Below are 17,948 nucleotides of genomic sequence, written 5' to 3'. Positions count from 1 at the left end.
ATCACCTCACCCTGTCCTAAGATTGTACACCACTGTGATTAACACACAGAGTAACTGGCATCTATAAAGTGACTTTTGTCAGGGGAGTGATGGGGAGATCTCCCTGGACTCAGTATTTTACATCTTTAATCTTTTCTAGTGGCAAGTCATACACCTGTGAGCTAGCACGTGGTTTCCACATCCCTTGCCCACCAACTAGGAGTAGGTGTATTTTAGAAACTGAGAGGGAACTTCTTAATACAGGGTTAGTTAAAAATGGGTAAGAACCCCAACTCAGGCATTTACTAGCTGGGTGACCTTGAAGAAGCTGCTTGCGTGCTGAGTCTTGCCTTCCGCAGCTGTAAAATGGGCTAAATGATAGCTACCTCCCAGGGCTGTGAAGCGAAGGTTCCTTTTAAACCTCTCAGAGCAATGCATGTTACCTCTTAGGTGCTTAAATAAATATTAGCTCCTCTGCCCCCTCCCCTACACACACAAACACACACTTACACACTTCCTGGCTCCTAACTTTCTGCTCAGAATTTTGAACATCTTTAAGGGAGGGAGAAGGAGAATAAGAGGAGATTGTTTACAAAAAGGAATTTTTAAAAGAAACAAACAAAAAAAATCATGGAAATAGTAAGAAAAGCAAATCCAAATTGTCTGATCCAGGACGGTTTGGTATCCCACTGGGACCCAGGGAAGCAGCAGTATTGTATGTTAATGGGATTTGGTGGGAAATGCAGCTCTAATGAAACATTGGCAATGATTACTCCATCCCTATTTCTCCAAGTACTTTTTCTCTTTTTCCTTCTTTCTTTAAAAAAAATATCTGGCTGGTTATTTCTCAGCACACCAGGATTACGTTTCTTTCCCTAAGAGTACTAGAGGAACCTGGGGTGCAGCTGAGCTGGTGAACTGCCCATCTTGCCCCGTCCCTGAGACAGGCAGGGAGGACGGCATTTAGCCCGGCTGTGGGGACCTGGGGAGGGACTGGCTTTTGAACAAAAGCTGTTCTCAGCGAAACTGGAGTACACAAAGGGGGAGGAGACTGCTAAACCCTGGGAGGTGCAGGGAGGGGGTGAGTTGTTTGCTAATATATCCCTGGGGAAACTTCTAGTGTTTCTGGGCATGGCTGAGTGCACAGCTCATGAAAAATGCACCAGAGCATTGTTGGCATTTGATTTCAGAAGAAGCTACAGTACCAAGAGACAACTGTCTGCTTTCCTGCAACACCCAGATGACACACCTGCTTTCCACTGCTCTCTGTTCATCTGTCCAGATGTTCCCAGTTACTTGGACAGAAAGCCTTGTGGCTTCTTGTACAGGGTGTTACATTTCTTCCTTCCAGCAAAGCGCTAGATATGACAAAGCTCAACTAGCAGAATTCTTCTTTTTACTTTGTGACTAAGAATGCTTCAGTGCCTTTATTTCCAAACATATGTTGTTGTTATTTCAAAATTTGTTTCTCTAGTGAATCAAAATAGCAAAGTGTACTGGCTATAAGGTAAAAGGAAGTAGCAGGTACCTAACATCTATTGGGTACCTGCTATGTAGCAGGTACTGATATAGCTACTTTGCATATAATATTTAATATCCTTCTCACTATAAGCCATAAGGTGTGTAGGTTTGATTAGTGCATGTTACAGTGGGAAGCAGCCCAGTATTCTGGAAAGAGTATAGGGTTGCCCCTTACCAGCTACGTGAATTTAAGTAATTACTTAACACCTTTGAGCTTCATTTTTCTCTGTGTAATGAAGTTAACAATGGCAGCTAATAGGGGTGTCATGAAGATTGAATACAATTGTAATATAATGTGTTAAAATCTTGATCTTACTTGATCTATATGAGTTGGTCAGTATTGAGAGCTCCTCTTGCAGAAAGGAAAGAAACAAATTAGACCCAGGGACATTGAATCATTTAATTTGCCTAAAGACTCATAGCTGTTAGGGGGTTCGGTCAACACTCACACCCATGGATGACTGGTTTTAGGCTCTAAACTGCTGTTTACTAAAGTAGTTATTTAGTCACCACGTCCCATTGTCACACTACCCACCCCACTTCTACTCACACCCCATGATAACTACATGCACACACCGTCCTATGAGCAGGATCCTAGAAAATCTATGTAAGTGACCCCAGACTTGCAGAGTTAGCACAGCACAGGTGTTATTTGCACAGGTGCAGGAGAGGAGTGCTAGCCATTCTGGATGTTTCACTTGAGTTTAGAATATAGCCGGTCGCTTACTTCACTCTGTATAACACACTCTGTATTATACAGAGTGAAGTAAGCCAGAAAGAGAAAAACAAATATCATATATTAACACATATATGTGGAATCTAGAAAAATGGTACAGGTGAACCTGTTTGTAGGGCAGGAATAGAGACGTAGACGTAGAGAACAGACGTGTGGATACGGGGGAAGGGGAGGGTGGGATGAATTGGGAGATTAGGTTTGACGTAAATACACTACCATGTGTAAAATAGAGAGCTAGTGGGAACCTGCTGTATAGCACAGGGAGCTCAGCTAAGTGCTCTGTGATGACCTAGATGGGGGAGGGGGGGAGAGGGAGGTCAGAGAGGGAGGGGATATAGGTATACATATAGCTGATTCACTTCATTGTACAGCAGAAACTAACACAACATTGTAAAGCAATTTTACTCCAATTAAAAAAAAAAAGAAAATAGCCAGTCGCTAACGGCACAGGGCAGTGACAAAACATTTAGATTCTCCTTTAAAGCCTCAATTGAGCGTCCTCTCACTGAGTCCCTGCCCTGCACCTTGGCTAACCACTGGAACAAAACTGTCACAAGATGCTTTCAGTCTCACTGTGTCCTGTTCATTATTGTTTTTATTAACACTCAGCCAGTCTATGGAAGATACCTATTAAGGAAGGAGCAGGGACCTCTCCACTGAGACGTAAGCACATTATCTGAGGAGTTCTGACTGGGTTAATCTGTTGTGATGGGATTATCTATATTGTAGCTGAAAGCAAGGCTTTGAAGAAAGGAAGGTCAGTTTTGTTTTGTTTTTTAATCCATTCTTTTTTTTTTTTATTGGAGTAAATTGCTTTACAATGTTGTGTTAGTTTCTGCTGCACAGCAAGTGAATCAGCCATAGGCATACACACATCCCCTCCCACACATCCCCCCCCTTGGACCTCCCTCCCCACGGCGCCCATACCACCCAACTAGGCCATTACATAGCAGCCAGGTGAGCTCCCTGTGTTGTACAGCAGGTTCCCACTAGCTCTCTATTTTATACATGGTAGTGTATTTATGTCAAACCTAATCTCCCAATTCATCCCACCTCCCCTCCCTCACGCTGGTATCCACACGTCAGTTCTCTACGTCTGCGTTTCTATTCCTGCCCTGCAAATAGGTTCATCTGTACCATTTGTCTAGATTCCACATAATATGCATTAATACACGATATTTGTTTTTCTGACTTAGGAAGGTCAGTTCTGATGCAAATTACCTATATTCTGATATAAATTTATTGTTTTGTTTGTTTGATTTTTGGTTTTTGTGGGGTTTTTTTGGCAGAAGGCTTGATTCCAAATTTTGAAGGTGGGGAAATAATTGAGAAAGAAAATTCCAAATAAACCACAGAGAGGCCTGCTCAGTAAGGGGGTACTTGATGGGATGAAGATGCTACACAAAGACTTGCAGAGGGGAGGGCAGAAAACAGGGTAGAGAGAAGGTGCTGGAATGAGCATGGAAGACCAGCACAGTGGAAACTAGAGTAGCTGAAACACATCATCTGCTCTATTAATTCCCTGCCAAAGGAGTCATGGTTCTTTTAGTTCCTTATTAAACATGACAAAATTCAACTACTCAGACTTCTTTCCTACTCTGGGGAACAGTGAGGCATTTCCTCCAGCAATTCAAGGTGAGACTGAAAAAACTATGAATCCCGCTTTTATTTATTTACGTTTGTCCTTACTACAGAGATGGGTTCAAAGTCATCTGGGGAATTAGCCAGCAGCAAATGCTTAATTAGTTTGCCACGGGCGTGGGGGAGACACAGGAACTGTCAGAGGGTAGCCATCCTGATGGGAAAGGAGGAGAGAGCCAGAAGCACCAGTCTCTTCCCTGGAAGGCCTGCAGTGTCCGTTGGTGGCCAGATTGCCTCTTAGGAGAATCCTAGAGGTTTGAATTGGGCTTGAGGCGTTAGAGAGAAAAAGTTTACAGCATTCCTACTGAGACTTTCCCCGTAACAGCGCGAGTGGAATAGAATTCTGTCTCCCAGTCTTTGCAGTCTTCGCCACTTTATGAGCAATGTAACGAGGTGCCCAGCACCCTGCTTCTTCAAGGAGTGAATTCAGCGTAGTCTGCCTGGCTCACATGGAAGTAGAATAACTATGGCACCATCTAGTTAAGTGTAAACTATGCACTGTGAAATATTGGGGTGCCAGGAGTGAAAAATTCAGGTCCTACTGACAATGGTAAGAGATAAATCTCATCACAATGTTTTATGAGCTCAGTGGAGAAAACAGTAAGGTCTGGAGTAGCTAGGGAGGTCTTCACAGAGGTGGTGATTCCTCTTTTCTCTTTCTTACCTTTTCCTTTCTTTTCTTTTTAATCTAGCTCTATTGAGATATAATTGATATGTAACACTATATAAGTTTACAGCGTACAATGTGTTGATTTGATACCCTTATGTATTGCAAAGTGGATACCACTGTAGCCTTAATTAACGGCATCATTAACATCACATAATTACCATTTCTTTCTTGTGGTCAGAACATTTAAGATCTGCTCTCTTAACAACTTTCATGTATACAATACATTTAATCACAATGTTATGCATTAGATTCCCAGAATTTATTTATCCCTGGAACTTCTCCATCTTATAACTGGAAGTTTGTACCCTTTGACCAGTATCTCCCCATTTCCTCCAACGCCAGCCCTTGGTAACCACGATTCTATTCTCTGTTTCTATGAGTTTGGATTTTTTTTAGATTCCACAAATAAGTGAGATCATACAGTATTTGTCTTTCTCTATGTGACTGTTTTCACTTAGCATGATGCCCTTAAGTTTTATCCATGCTGTCGCAAATGGCAAGATTTCCTCCTTTCTCATAGTTGAATAATATTTTATTATATGTAAAAATACCACATCTTCTTATACATCCATCCTTTGATGGGCACTTAGGTTACTTCTGTATCTTGGCTGTTGTGAATAATGGTACAATAAACATGGGAGGGCAGATATTCTTCAATATCCTGTTTCCATTTCCTTTGGATATATACCCAGAAGTGGGATTGCTGGATCATATGGTAGTTCTATTTTTAATTTTTGAGGACTCTCCATACTGATTTCCACAGTAGCTATACCAACTTACATTCCCACCAATAGTGCACAAAGGTTCCCTTTTGTAGTGTTTTTACCAATACTTGTAATCTCTTGTCTTTTTGGTAATAACCATCTTAACAGGTGTGAGGTGATACCTCATTGTGGTTTTGATTTGCATTTCCCTGATGATTAGTGATGTTGAGCATCTTTTCATGTACCTATTAGCCATTTGTGTAATCATCTTTGGAAAAATGTCTGTCCAGTCCCTCTGCCCATATTTTAATTGGATTATTTGGGGCTTTTTGCTATTGAGTTAGATGAATTCTTTATAAATTTTGGATATTAATCCCTTATCAGATATATGGTTTGCAAATATTTTCTCCCATTCCATAGGTTGCCTCAGAGGAAGTGACTTCTGAGCTGTGAGTTGACCATTGCTGAGAGTTGAATGAATGGAAAAAAGAAGAGAGGGTATTCTAGTCAAAAGCATGATGTGTTTAAAAAAAAAAAAAAGCAAGGAAAATCAAATTATCTAGATGAGATGGCATTTTGGGATGGATAAGACCATGATAAGGTTGGATAAAGTATCAAAATCTCAGCTGGCTCCTGTATATACTTTATTATTACCCTGCAAAGTAATAATAATAATGGGTACCATTTACTGAGTTTACATTGGTGGTAGGCAGTGTATGAGCTTGCTGGGGGTCTAGAGAAGATGAGGTCTGGTGTTTGACCTTAAGTCCTCAGAATCTAAGCTTTGATAAAGTCATAAAGCAAATGTGTTCTAGAATAATATATATATATATATATATATATATCCCTATATATGATAAGACATATATATATATATATATCTTATCAAGGGAATGTGCAGAACAGAACCGCTTGCTCTGCTTGCTGCATTCAGGAAGGCTTTACAGAGATAGTAAGGTCTCCACCAGGTGATGAAGGATGTCTAGGAGATTGCCAGGTTGAGAAAATGGAGGAGGTATTCCAGGCAGAGAGAACAGCAGGTTCAAAGGCACAGTAGAGTCCTAAATTACGTTTCTCTGTATTTCAGCTAAAAAAAATCGCAAATCCTTGTTTCACTGATGCTGGGGACAATGCACATTTGCATTCTATCTTACACATTTTCACCTTGCCAACTTGCTTTGTTTGCAGACCATAATTTCTATAGTGGTTTTCCAGCCAAATTACTCCACTAAAATAATGCCAGAAATATATCACCTCTGTCTTCTGCTGCTGCCGTCACTGGCTGTTTGTCTTTACCTTTCAGCCAACTTCAGTGGAGACTGGAAGGAGAAATACAAATTGTTGAGAACTGAACACAGGCCCGCCCCTCTCTTCAGCAGCAGAGTGTGGGAGATTGGAAGCATTATCACATTATATCCCACAAACACCATTTTAATCCACAGTGGCGATAGGAGAGAAAAATGCTTACCCTTACAGAACCTCACTGGGAGAGTGGGCCGTTGTGTAGCACCAATTGTTAAAGTCAATATCTATGAGCATGACCAGAATCTTCCGTTTCTTTTGTACATACATTTTCTAAGTTGCATTTTATATGTATTATTCTCCATGAGGCAAGTGTGGACAAACATAATCACCATTTTGTAAAAGGGAAACTGAGTAAAGAAAATGCTTACTGAATGGATGGATATAAAAATGAAATTACTTATTTCAGCAAACATTTTTGAGTATCTATTATGTTTGAGACATAATGTTAGGGACATGGTACATGGATGTAAATAAAACACATGGAATCCCACCATGCTTCTGTTCACATTCTGCTGTGTCCCTGAGGTCCCTTTACCTCTGCTTACCTTTGACTAAGGCAGCTTACCCAGGTTTTATCTTTAAAGCCCAACCCAAAAGTCACCTCCTCTCTGTGGCTTGGCTTGACTCCCCCTTACCTCTCTCTGCATACACAATAATTTTTCTACCATATTGGTTTTCAATGAATTCTATCCCACATTCTGTTCTACTTATTACCTTCTTCACCTGACTATAATAGATTGAGGTCATCTTTATGTCGCTAATAGCTAGCATAACAAACAGCAGATACATACTTAGTGAACTGAAGCCATGGCTTTGCCTGGGATGGATTCATGATCCAAAGGAGATAGATGCATGTAACTTTATTATAGTATGTTAAATGCTATACTAATCTATTTGAGGTCTTGAGATTGGTAGTAAAACTATCTATTTGCTATAAACCTAGCAAATCTGATTTCCAGGTCTCTTGTCTATTCTTTTTCCAATAGGATGGTCCACCAAAGAAATTACCCTTTCCATAAAAAATAAAAATCATGGTCAAATAAATGTTGGGAATACTGAATACACTGTTCTTTCTTTTGGATATCTATGATTCCAGTTAACCTATTAAAGATTCTGAAAATTCCTACTGTAAAGAACCCCCTCCTCACCCCACCCCCCCAAAAAAACGTAGTTGTTCCCAAACCCATTGGATCATAGAATTTATTATATATGACAAGCCATCAGCATCCCATGTCATTAGCAAACTTAAACACACTTTGGGAAATGCTGCCTTTGAAATCAAGTATTCATATTGTGAAGAGTTTATAACGTTTCTACGAAAACATTAGCTGGATAGATTTTTACTCTAAACCTGCTTTGTGCTTGGTGGCCATTGCGCAAACTACATCAAAATGTTCATGCTGGAGGCTTCCAGGCACGTTAGCATTCCTGAAGGGGAGAGAGAGGAGTATTGCCTAAGGGGTAGCATGGATTCCTCTGAGGACAGAACTAGGAGTAAGGAGGCCCTGGGGAGGTCCCCACTTTGCGGGGCCTGAAGCTTATACAGTGTGTGTGTGGTATGTAACTTCTTTAAGAAAAATATTTCAAAATTAAATATAAAAATGACTATTTAATTTAACATGAGAAAAGAAATGATGAACATTTACAAGTTTTAAAAAGCTGATAAATATCATAATTACAGAAATGCATACAATTAACCTACTTTTTAAAGGTAACTGCTTGACACACTTCTTTGATATGTTTTCCCTACAATATTATTTCTGTTCTCTTTGAATGCCTTCTCATGACATTTTGTAATATCATTTTCTACAGATAAAATAGAAGGGTAATTCAGTCTTTCCTCTTGCTTGGTTGATCAAATGTTGTACGTTTTTTTTTATTATTAACAGTTTTTAAAAGTTTATGTTGGTAAAGTCAAGTGAATTTTTAAGGATTGTTTCAACTTTGGGCAAATTCTATCAAGATCACTGGGTCATACAGCACTGGAGTGGTCAGACTATTCCATTTCTACACCTGGAAAGTGAGCAAAAATTTAATTCTGCAAAGACATATTGTGAACTATATGAAGATATCCCATCAAAGAACTAAGTGTATCCCAACTCGACTTCCCATTAGTTAGATCCCAAATATGTTGACTGCCACTTCATTACCTCCCTATATAAGGGGGCATGTGATGGATGGGAGATTGGAGGTGAAAGGTATTAGGGTCTTCACCTATTGCAGTTAAAATATCTTGCTTTACCAATTTTACAAAAAAGATAAGTCCTAGTGAACACATTGCTAAGGCCACTCTCAGGGCTTTGGAAGCCCAGAATGAATGGATGCTCTAATAATTCAGCTTCCCTAGCTTCACTTCATAGAGGTGGATGGGAGGGATGGGCTTGTATTAGAAAGTAATGGGAAAGGTATTGTGTAGCAGGAAACCTTGTATGGAAAGCAACATAAAAATCTATTAAGAGGTCGCAGGTCCAGTAGAGAAGAGTTGGAGCTGTTACCTTGGAACAATCAGCCTATTCACAATCCAGTGGGCTCGTAGAGGGACCATCTCCTCCCTGGGCCCTTGCTGTCCAGCTGCTGACCTCCTCCATCACACAAGGCACCGCATGGTGCCTCTTTATGACCAGAGGGCTGCTTGTGCAATGGAGGCCAGTCCCACTGCAGAGATTGTATTTGTCTTTCTTTTATTTTACTGGAAGTCTTTGCTGCCATCCTGGCTGTAATTGCACCACACCGTTTCTGAATCGATTGCTTTTAGAGCTGTTGAGCTTTTATTACTGCTCCTCATTGGGGAGCGAGGAGGGAGAGAAGCAGGTCAGCCTGGGCTCTGCGAGAGATGAATGTCGTCAAATTGTCTTTCTCCAGCTGTTGAATAAAACTAGTAATGCTGTTCCATAAAACCAAAAAGAAAAAAGAAAATGAGAGTGTGAGAGAAAGGAGAGATGTCACAGGGACAGAGACAGAACAAGAGAACATATGGATCTGACTTTTCTTGGAATAGACAGCAAAGCCATATTGTGATGTTGACTATATAGTGCAATAATGTTGTAGGAATGGAGCAAGAAGTAAAAGGCAAATTAAAAAATATCTGTTGGCAGTTGCACAAATCTGCCATCTTTGCAGGTTTACTGATGTTTCCTCATTCTTGGAGCTGAGGAGAAAGGTATATGTTTCATTTTGGTTTTTTTTTCTCACTCAGATTGATAGACTCTGTAATTCGAATCAATTATGACGGAATTCCTCCTTAATTATACATATTACTGTTATGGCACTGGCACATGTCTCTGTCCCCACAGTTGGGACAGTTTTGTCAACATTGGTATCTATTATTGATTTACCTAGTAGCATTTCTTCAAGGTTTCATTGTAAGGTAGCAAGTAGCAGGGCCATTCACTGGAGAATAGGAATTCACGTAATTAGATTTTGTGGGGGGCATTCTTATTTTAATTGGACTCTGTCTTCCAGAAGCTAGCTAACCTAGGTTCTGAGTAAGGAGGCTTGGAACACAGAACTGAATGCTCATGTAAACTTTGTTCATGCTAACTCTTCACAGTCCCAGACAATGCCTCATTTAACAATTTTGTCCCATACAGTATCCCCTGAATACAACATTCATGTGCATGAATTGGTTTCTTTCATATCATCAACCTTTCAGGAAAGGCTTAATGACAGTGCATGGTATTTACCTCTTTTCTAAAAATAGTCTAAGTCAGTCATTATAAATTGGACTTTCGACTTAAATTGGTCTGAAACTTATTTAAGCATCATATAAATGGCAGGTCTTACATAGACTTCTCCTCTGCCAAGCAGGGGGCAATATGCCCATTTCAGAATGCCAGTGCAAAGTGCAGGGGACCTAAATGATTTTCCTGGAGTCATATACCATATCAGAGCTAGGCACAAACCCCAGATATCCTTATTCCCACTCTACTACTCTTAACAACCAGAGTCAGTGCTATAATATTGCAAATTACATGCCCAACCTTTGGAGTGGGATGCATGTGAATGTCATTTGTCACTTAAATATATGAATGTCTTCTCTCGTGTTTCCTCTACTGCTTTCAGCCTGTCATGTCAAGCGGCATTGCTTTTATTATTGAAATGAAGAGGATGCTTGGACCATTGATCTCAGTTGGTAGTTGGCACCTAAGAACTAGCAGTCTGTTGTGTCATATAGGAAGATATGGCCTGGTATACAGATCAGCCAGTGTCTCAACACAAATGATGGCATCAGATAGCCCTGCCAAATTGCTGTCTCTTTGCCAGCTCCCCTCCTACACTCCCATTAGTTCCTGCTCAGCAGCCAGTGATAAAGGTACTTTGAAGTCCCACTGATTTCCATGTAAATATCATACAATTTTGGATTTGGTTTAACAGTCCAATCCCTTCAGCTTAGAAGTTACAGTTTAGTAGAGCTGTCGTTTGTGTAAAAGTGAATTTAATTTTTTTCTTGCTTGTCCTATATTTCTGGGACTGTACAAATCTAAAACAATATGAACAAAAAGACAATATTTATTGTTGGGTAATGTTTTTTTTTTTTTCTACTAAGTGTTTTAACTGACAATCAGAATCTGTTCTCAGTTCATCAGCGAGGAACGTCAGTGAATTAAGCATGGAAGAAACTTTGATCCATGGTAATTCACAATATGGAAGGCCCTGAACCTAATGTAAGGAACATATTTAACCTGCTCTAATAAGCTCTACTCACTATAAACCCTTGAGGAGTAATTAGGGACTTCAAGAGAGTTACTCTGAAAGGCTAACTCACTGCAATGGCCTTATAGTTTTCACGTGAATATAACTTCTTTGCCAATGGACAACATACTTTAATGCTAGTTCTTGTCTATAGTGGATGATGTTATAATGAGGATCTCGTATATCCTTCCTATTTTATGGGTGGGAAACTGAGGACTAGAGGAATTTTAGTGACTACAAAAGTTACCCAAGTGCCATGTGTCAAAATTAAGATTTGACTCAGGCCAAGCTCAGTGGGTTTTACCTTTCACTTGTGCCCTGATGGCTACCCAGCAGCTCATCTCACAAAGGCTACCCATCCTTGGTGTAGGGAGCAAGCTCTGTTGTGGGTATCAGTCTCAAGGGGCTTATAGGGGTAATAAAGATGCTATGTAAATAACGAACATATTTAACTTCCTGAAAATTCCATTCTACACTTTGAGGCTGTGACCATAAAATTGACAGGGATTAACCTTAATATTTGACTGTAGGATTTTGTTTTCCATTACAGTGCACTCTGTTGAAATAGTGTGCCATTAAATAAACTATCGGAGAGGAGTTAATGTGCAGGCTAATAAGTTTAATTAAAGACACTTTTTCCTTAAAAAATGGAAAGGAGAAAGCAAGAGAAACCTTTTATCCTGATTCCCTTCTTCTAACCACAAGGCACACTATGGCCAGTTGCAAGGATGGGTAATTGAATTCAGTGGTGCAAGCTGACTGCATTTCTATTGTCAGTGGATCTTTCTCTATCAGTGAGAGAAAATGGCCTCAAATGATTCCAGCTGGGACACAGCAGCCATCCCCTTTGAAAATAGCTGGGCCTTATTGACTTCACTGGGTAGGGAGTCCAAATTGCTGCCCAGATGAGTCCAAGCAGCAGCTAGGGTAGACCTGGCTACTCAGTGGGTCTCTATCCTTCTGGGACAAGTGATCAAAAGGGCCCATCCTAGAGGAAGGAAGAAAATTATGGTTGGGTGTTGGGAATAATGGAGCAGAGGAACTGTGACAGAGCCTTATAGTTTTTAATAATATGTGAAGTTACATGTATAAGTGTATTTATAAGTTGCATAATATAACACATGTCAAGAACCTTAAAAAAAAAAAAGATATTCCTAGGTTCTAACTATTTTTCTTTGCATAGTGGTTTAGGGTATGTCAACATTATGGGTATACTAACTTTTAAGACAGTTGAGAATAAAGGAGGCCATTGAGGAAAAGAGAAGGTGGTTTGAGTCTCAGACACCATCCCTCAAAGAGTTGGCAGTAAGGTCTGTAATGGTAATTGGTATTATCTAAATTTGCCTTGCATCTTTAGTAGAATTTGCTTTATCTAATGACCAAGATGGAGTTTCAGAAATGTTGAGAATCTAGTTAGGAAAACCCCAAAATGAGAATTTTAGCTGAGAATCTTAACTAAGTGCTAAATATAGTAAGGAATAATCATGACCACCACCCTTGCCAACCCCCATCATCCCACACACTTTGGACCTCAAGATGGTTAAGCTTATTGGGATACAACCTACAGAGAGAAATTGCTCATACAAGGAAAGAGTTTCCAAGAATGTGTTCTCAGAGGTCTGAGTGTTCACTGCAAGTAGCAGGTGACAGTGACATCTAAAAAAGTTATAATATGTACAAGCATATTTTGAATGATCTAGCTGTGACCACTTAATAACCAGGTGCTTTCACAGGATTTTAATGCCTGTGCTGAGTTGTTTTCATGGCATATGGGGACCAAACCTTTCCTACCTTCGTTGTCAAGAGCTAGTGAGAAAAGAACAGAGGCAGGTTGAGAGCATAAGTGATGTGTTTATGCCATGCAAAAGTTAAAATGGTGTCAGAGTGTGCTTTCATAAACAAAGATTTCACACTATTTCAAATGGAGAAAATTGGAGGGAGAATAGAATCACAGTGAGCTTTGTTTGCAAGAGGTGGAAGAGCTCAGAAGAACCTGGGCCTGACTGGTTCAGATCAGGACTATTACTGCCGGAGTGGTAATTTCGTTTAAACTAAACAACATCAGTTGTTACATTAAATTAAGTTGTTAATTGAAATTTTACAACATTTCTGGATTTATTTGTATTTTATCTCTAAATCTGTTTTGGTTGCATAAGAGCTATAAGCATAAGTGGATTGTAGCTACTTTTGTTTGTATATATTTATGTAATGCTAAAATAAAGAAAAATAATTGGAGTGATCATTGGGGGGGTGGTTCCCAAAAGTGGCTTTTTCTTTTAAGAAGATCCCATATTTCATTCAAGTTTGGAAAGTCCTGTCACTGGTAGAGAAACTCAGAGTCTATTGACTCAGAATTGGGTGTTGACCTCAGTGGGCAGGGTTTTCTTCTTTTCTTATTCTGTTCCCCCCTGGTTATGATTGCTTGCTGATTTCAGTAGGGCTATGGGAATTACCGATAGCCAGAAAAAGGCAGCTTTGTAAGCACCTATTAGATTTGGTTTTGCAAAATCAAAGGCTCAATGTTATCTCAAAGGCAATTGGGTAGATTTTTTGAGAGAAAGAGATGTGTCTCTGCAAAGAATAAAGCTAAGCACCTAGACTGTTTTTAGAGAGGGTGATGGAAAAGAAAGGGATAGTGCTGCCCGAAAGAAAGGAGCTGGCCAGTTATGCTTCCTCCATAAATAGAGTCTTTTGAAAATTTCAGCATGAATTACTCGGTAAACATAAATTACTATCTTCGATATTTGTTAAGAAAAATAATTTAACTTAGTGCAAAGAAGGAAAGGAGTGCAGGCACTTTTAAAGCACAGGCATAGAACTTAATCACTTTAAACAAAGCTTAGCATATGTTATTTTCCCCTACTTCAGTTGGAAATTTAATCAGAATATTTTGGGAGTGTTTAGGGAGAGTCTGTGTGTCCCAGCTGTGTGGCTTCTGAGCTTGACATTCCTCTGCTCTAATAAACCCCAGGGAACGTGTCTTTAGCAGGCTCTTACGCTTAACAGAACAAAGGCATCAAGTTGCTACCTTCACTCCAATAATTAACTCTGTGGAGCAAATTTCCTTTATTTCACTTACGGTGGGAGCAGCAAGCTGGCTCCTGCTGCACTTTTTCCTCTGAGCTAAAGCTGAACAGGGAGGAACTGAAGGATTATGGAACTTCATTGCCTTTAGTATTCCTTTGAGGAGCCTGCCCCCACCCCGTTCTTACTGCCCACCCTGACCCATTACAGCTCTCAGCTAATACTGAATTCTCTGCTTGTCCAACCCCTCTGTTTCCTCCAGAATTTCTACTGACATAAACTGTTAAAGCCAAATCTTGCTGTGATTTTCTTTTCCCCCATGGAGAAAAATGCATTACAGGAACAACAAACCCTTTATAACTTGGGAGACCCAGGGGCTTGATTGCATTACAGAGTCAGAGTACCATAAATGCACAGCCATATATCATCAGGGTTAAATCGTTTTCAGTATGAAATGATGTCATCCACTTTCGACACAGCCTCAAGCCCAGTGCCCTTCACGTGGTAAGTGTTCAATAAATACTTGACATTTTAACTTATTAATTTTTACCCCCTCCAATATAAAGAAAAATGTTGTATTGATAACTCTCAGTTATCTGTAAAAATCACTTAGTTGCAACACTTCATTTATTTTATAGCAATATCAGATGACAGATATCATTACATCATCTTGATATTTCTAATATCATACATGGAAAGTAAAGGCACAGTAATTTAGTTTAATTGAGGGGAAACACATGTTTGCATTGGTAATAATGGTGTATTATCTTTAAAAGACATAAAGGGTTCTTATTTTCAATGTAAACTTACAGTAAAGTATTGCTTGTAGAGGTCCTACTTTAAGGATCTCATAATAATTTGCATGTAATTAGCAATTGGCAAAATATCCCCCTGAACCTTGCCCATTCCTGCTCCCTTTGCAGCTCCTTCTTTGTAGGTGTAAGGTTGCATCATAAGTTGTACTCTGATAATTTTGTTTAAGCTGTTAATTTGACAGTGATTTTTTGACCCTTGAATGACATAATTTCTTTAAATATATTTCAGGCTAGGTTGTGTTCAAACTGACACAATTTTTTAAATTAGTGACTTTGGAGTCAGTGCATGGCATAAATGAAAAATAACACATTTTGTATTTACACAAAAAATTCTCTGTGCTGATCAGAACTGACCTCTGGGCACAAGATAGCATTGAACTTCCATATATTAATGGCAAATAAGATGGGGCAGGGACTCCTAATTACTTTAGTTTATTAAGAATCCCAGGGCATCTCTTAGAATGGTAGAGGTGATGTTAGCCCTTATGTCCTGGACATGATCCAGTTTAGGTAATTGCTAATTACAATCTGTCTACCTAATTCCCTTGACTCTTGCTACTGAATGTGATTTTTTTTCACTTAGCAATATTTAACTATTATGTGCTCTTGGTGTGTGACTGTTAGAACATCTACTGATTTCTACTTCTGTGTCTAGTATGGTTTGCTTTTTGTTTGATTGCTTTTGATTGTTATTATTATTATTATCATATTTTTATTCTAACTATTTCTGTACACAGAAAAGAAAACAAAAATCTTGTAAAAATTTTAGCTACTTTTAACTACTTAGGTTGGAATATGCTTTGTAAATCTAACATTCAGACTTTCTGGATCCGTGTTTAGGAATCTGAAATCACTAGACACACAAGTGGCCCATATCATACTCATTATAAGGTTGTGTAAACTCAGAGATGGATTTCAGACAGACCAGGATTTCCAGTGTCCTCAATTCTAGGGCTAAAATCATGACATGGAGGAGAGATATATGGAACTAGACCCACCTAATGATCCATCATATTCTGGAACCTTCACAGAACAGGAATATCTCTGTTTTGGAGATTAGAGCATACTTTGACTCTTTCAAACCCAATGAAATGGAGCTGAAGAATACAGAAAGTGATGGGTCAAAAGATTTTATTCATTTCAAAGTACAGGTCTAAATGATATCCACATGTTCACATTGCTTCCATCCCTTTGAAGGAGACAAGATTATTTGTGAGTCTGTTAGGATCTGAGCCCTTGATTTGGGATGTATTACTTGGAGTTCAGGTGGAGAGATATCAGGTTTTATCTGTAATCTCCCCCCAGTGTGTAAAAATCACATAGTGAAATAAGTTAGGTGGAACTGTGTTTACCCCCTAGCAACATTCAGATGAATGAAGCATCTTTCTCACTAGTCAATATGCATTGAGCCTTCTCAGTGAGCAAAATGCTAAGAACTTTCAAGACGTAGACATCCCTGAGTTCCTGGATTATATATTCCAAACATGTCAAACATATAGATTTTGATCTCAATTTTACCCACTCTAAGGAGGTTCATCAAACTATCATTTCAAAGGGATGTTCTGACTGAATCAACTCACCAGGGCTAACCAGAATGTCTAAAAACTCAAATATAATGTTCCCTATATTTTCTTTTTGACCATGGTTTAGCCAGAGGTAAGAAGACTCTTCCTGTGGATTTTCTTAATGAAGCAAATATTGTTTCCTGTGAGATTGCAATGCTAGGACTCAAATGTCCTATCCATGACTCAGAGAGTGAGGGAAGTAACCCATCTTTATGAGTTGTGCTGTCTTTCACTGCTGTTCTTCATATTTCAATTCCATCAGAAGGAACAAATTGTTTCTATTGTGTCTAAGAACACCATTTACTCACAAGCAGCATTGAAATGGAAGTGAAGAGTAATAGTAACAGAAGAACATTGGCTAATAATTGAGCTCAAAACGGCCATTTGGCTAGGTGGTCAAGGGAAAGATAATTATGTCCTGCAGTAGTACATCTTCTGAGCATTCTTTGAACCTAAAATTGCTATGTTGATGAAGTGCATTTTAAACATGCGATTAATGATCTTAGACTTGAAAAAATTGGGTATTTTCAGAATGTTCTGACTTTGATATATCAGGGAAGATTTTGATGTCAGAATGACCAAAAAATATAACACAAACAAACCCCCCAGAACTCACTAAGATTTATTACTGGAGATCTGAAGAAACTCCTGCTGGTTTCTATGTGGCTATTTGTCTAACTGCATATTATCTTTATTTTTTTTTAATCCTGGAAACACACTGATACACACCTCCTGCCAAACAATCCGTATCGCTGCTACATTGGAAATATATTCTTGCTTTCTATAAGTTTTGTAGTTTAGGAGAGAAAAAGAAATCCATCTATTGATTTCACTGTTTACTTGCAGTAATGGAGAAAACCATTAGAAAAAGCTTTCCTCTTTTGTGAGTGAAAGAGCAGATAGGCATTTCATCCCCAGATTTTCTGCATTCCTTCTAATCAGGAGAGATGATACCCATCTTGTATTCAGAAATACTATGCCAGCTCTGGGGGTGAGTCTTGACCCAAATTTAGAAACGTACAGGTTTCCCACAATACCTTCTAGCATGTGTATTTCCAAAACAGCGAGAAGAGGATTAGGAAAGAAAAAAACTGAAGGGCTTTGTATGGGCCCAGTGTGTGTGTGTGTGTGTGTGTGTGTGTGTGTGTGTGTGACAGAGAGACAGAAAAAGAGAGAGAATCCTGAGAACATATTTTCATCTATTAAAAAAAAAAAAAAAGCAATCTTCTATGAGCATTGCCAGAGTGGACTTGTCCACCACTGTCCCCAGGCCATGCTGGCTTATGGATGTAAAGC

At 39.2% G+C, this 17,948-nt stretch overlaps 1 protein-coding gene and 1 long non-coding RNA gene across 21 annotated transcripts in view; one reads left to right on the top strand and one right to left on the bottom strand.

Annotated features, from left to right (window-relative positions):
• The window catches only part of NRXN3 (neurexin 3), a 1,723,243-nt gene that overhangs the window by 1,422,336 nt on the left and 282,959 nt on the right, over positions 1-17,948 (top strand). The window lies entirely within an intron of this gene.
• The window catches only part of LOC309625356, a 36,926-nt gene continuing 19,779 nt past the window's right edge, over positions 802-17,948 (bottom strand). The window contains exon 2 of the long non-coding RNA XR_014242475.1: positions 802-9,440. This is a non-coding gene — a long non-coding RNA (uncharacterized lncRNA). The remainder of the gene's footprint in view (positions 9,441-17,948) is intronic.

The sequence above is a fragment of the Balaenoptera borealis genome (assembly GCF_965194805.1).
Source record: "Balaenoptera borealis genome assembly, chromosome: 3".
NCBI lineage: Eukaryota > Metazoa > Chordata > Mammalia > Artiodactyla > Balaenopteridae > Balaenoptera > Balaenoptera borealis.
This window is presented reverse-complemented; position numbering and strand designations above follow the sequence as displayed.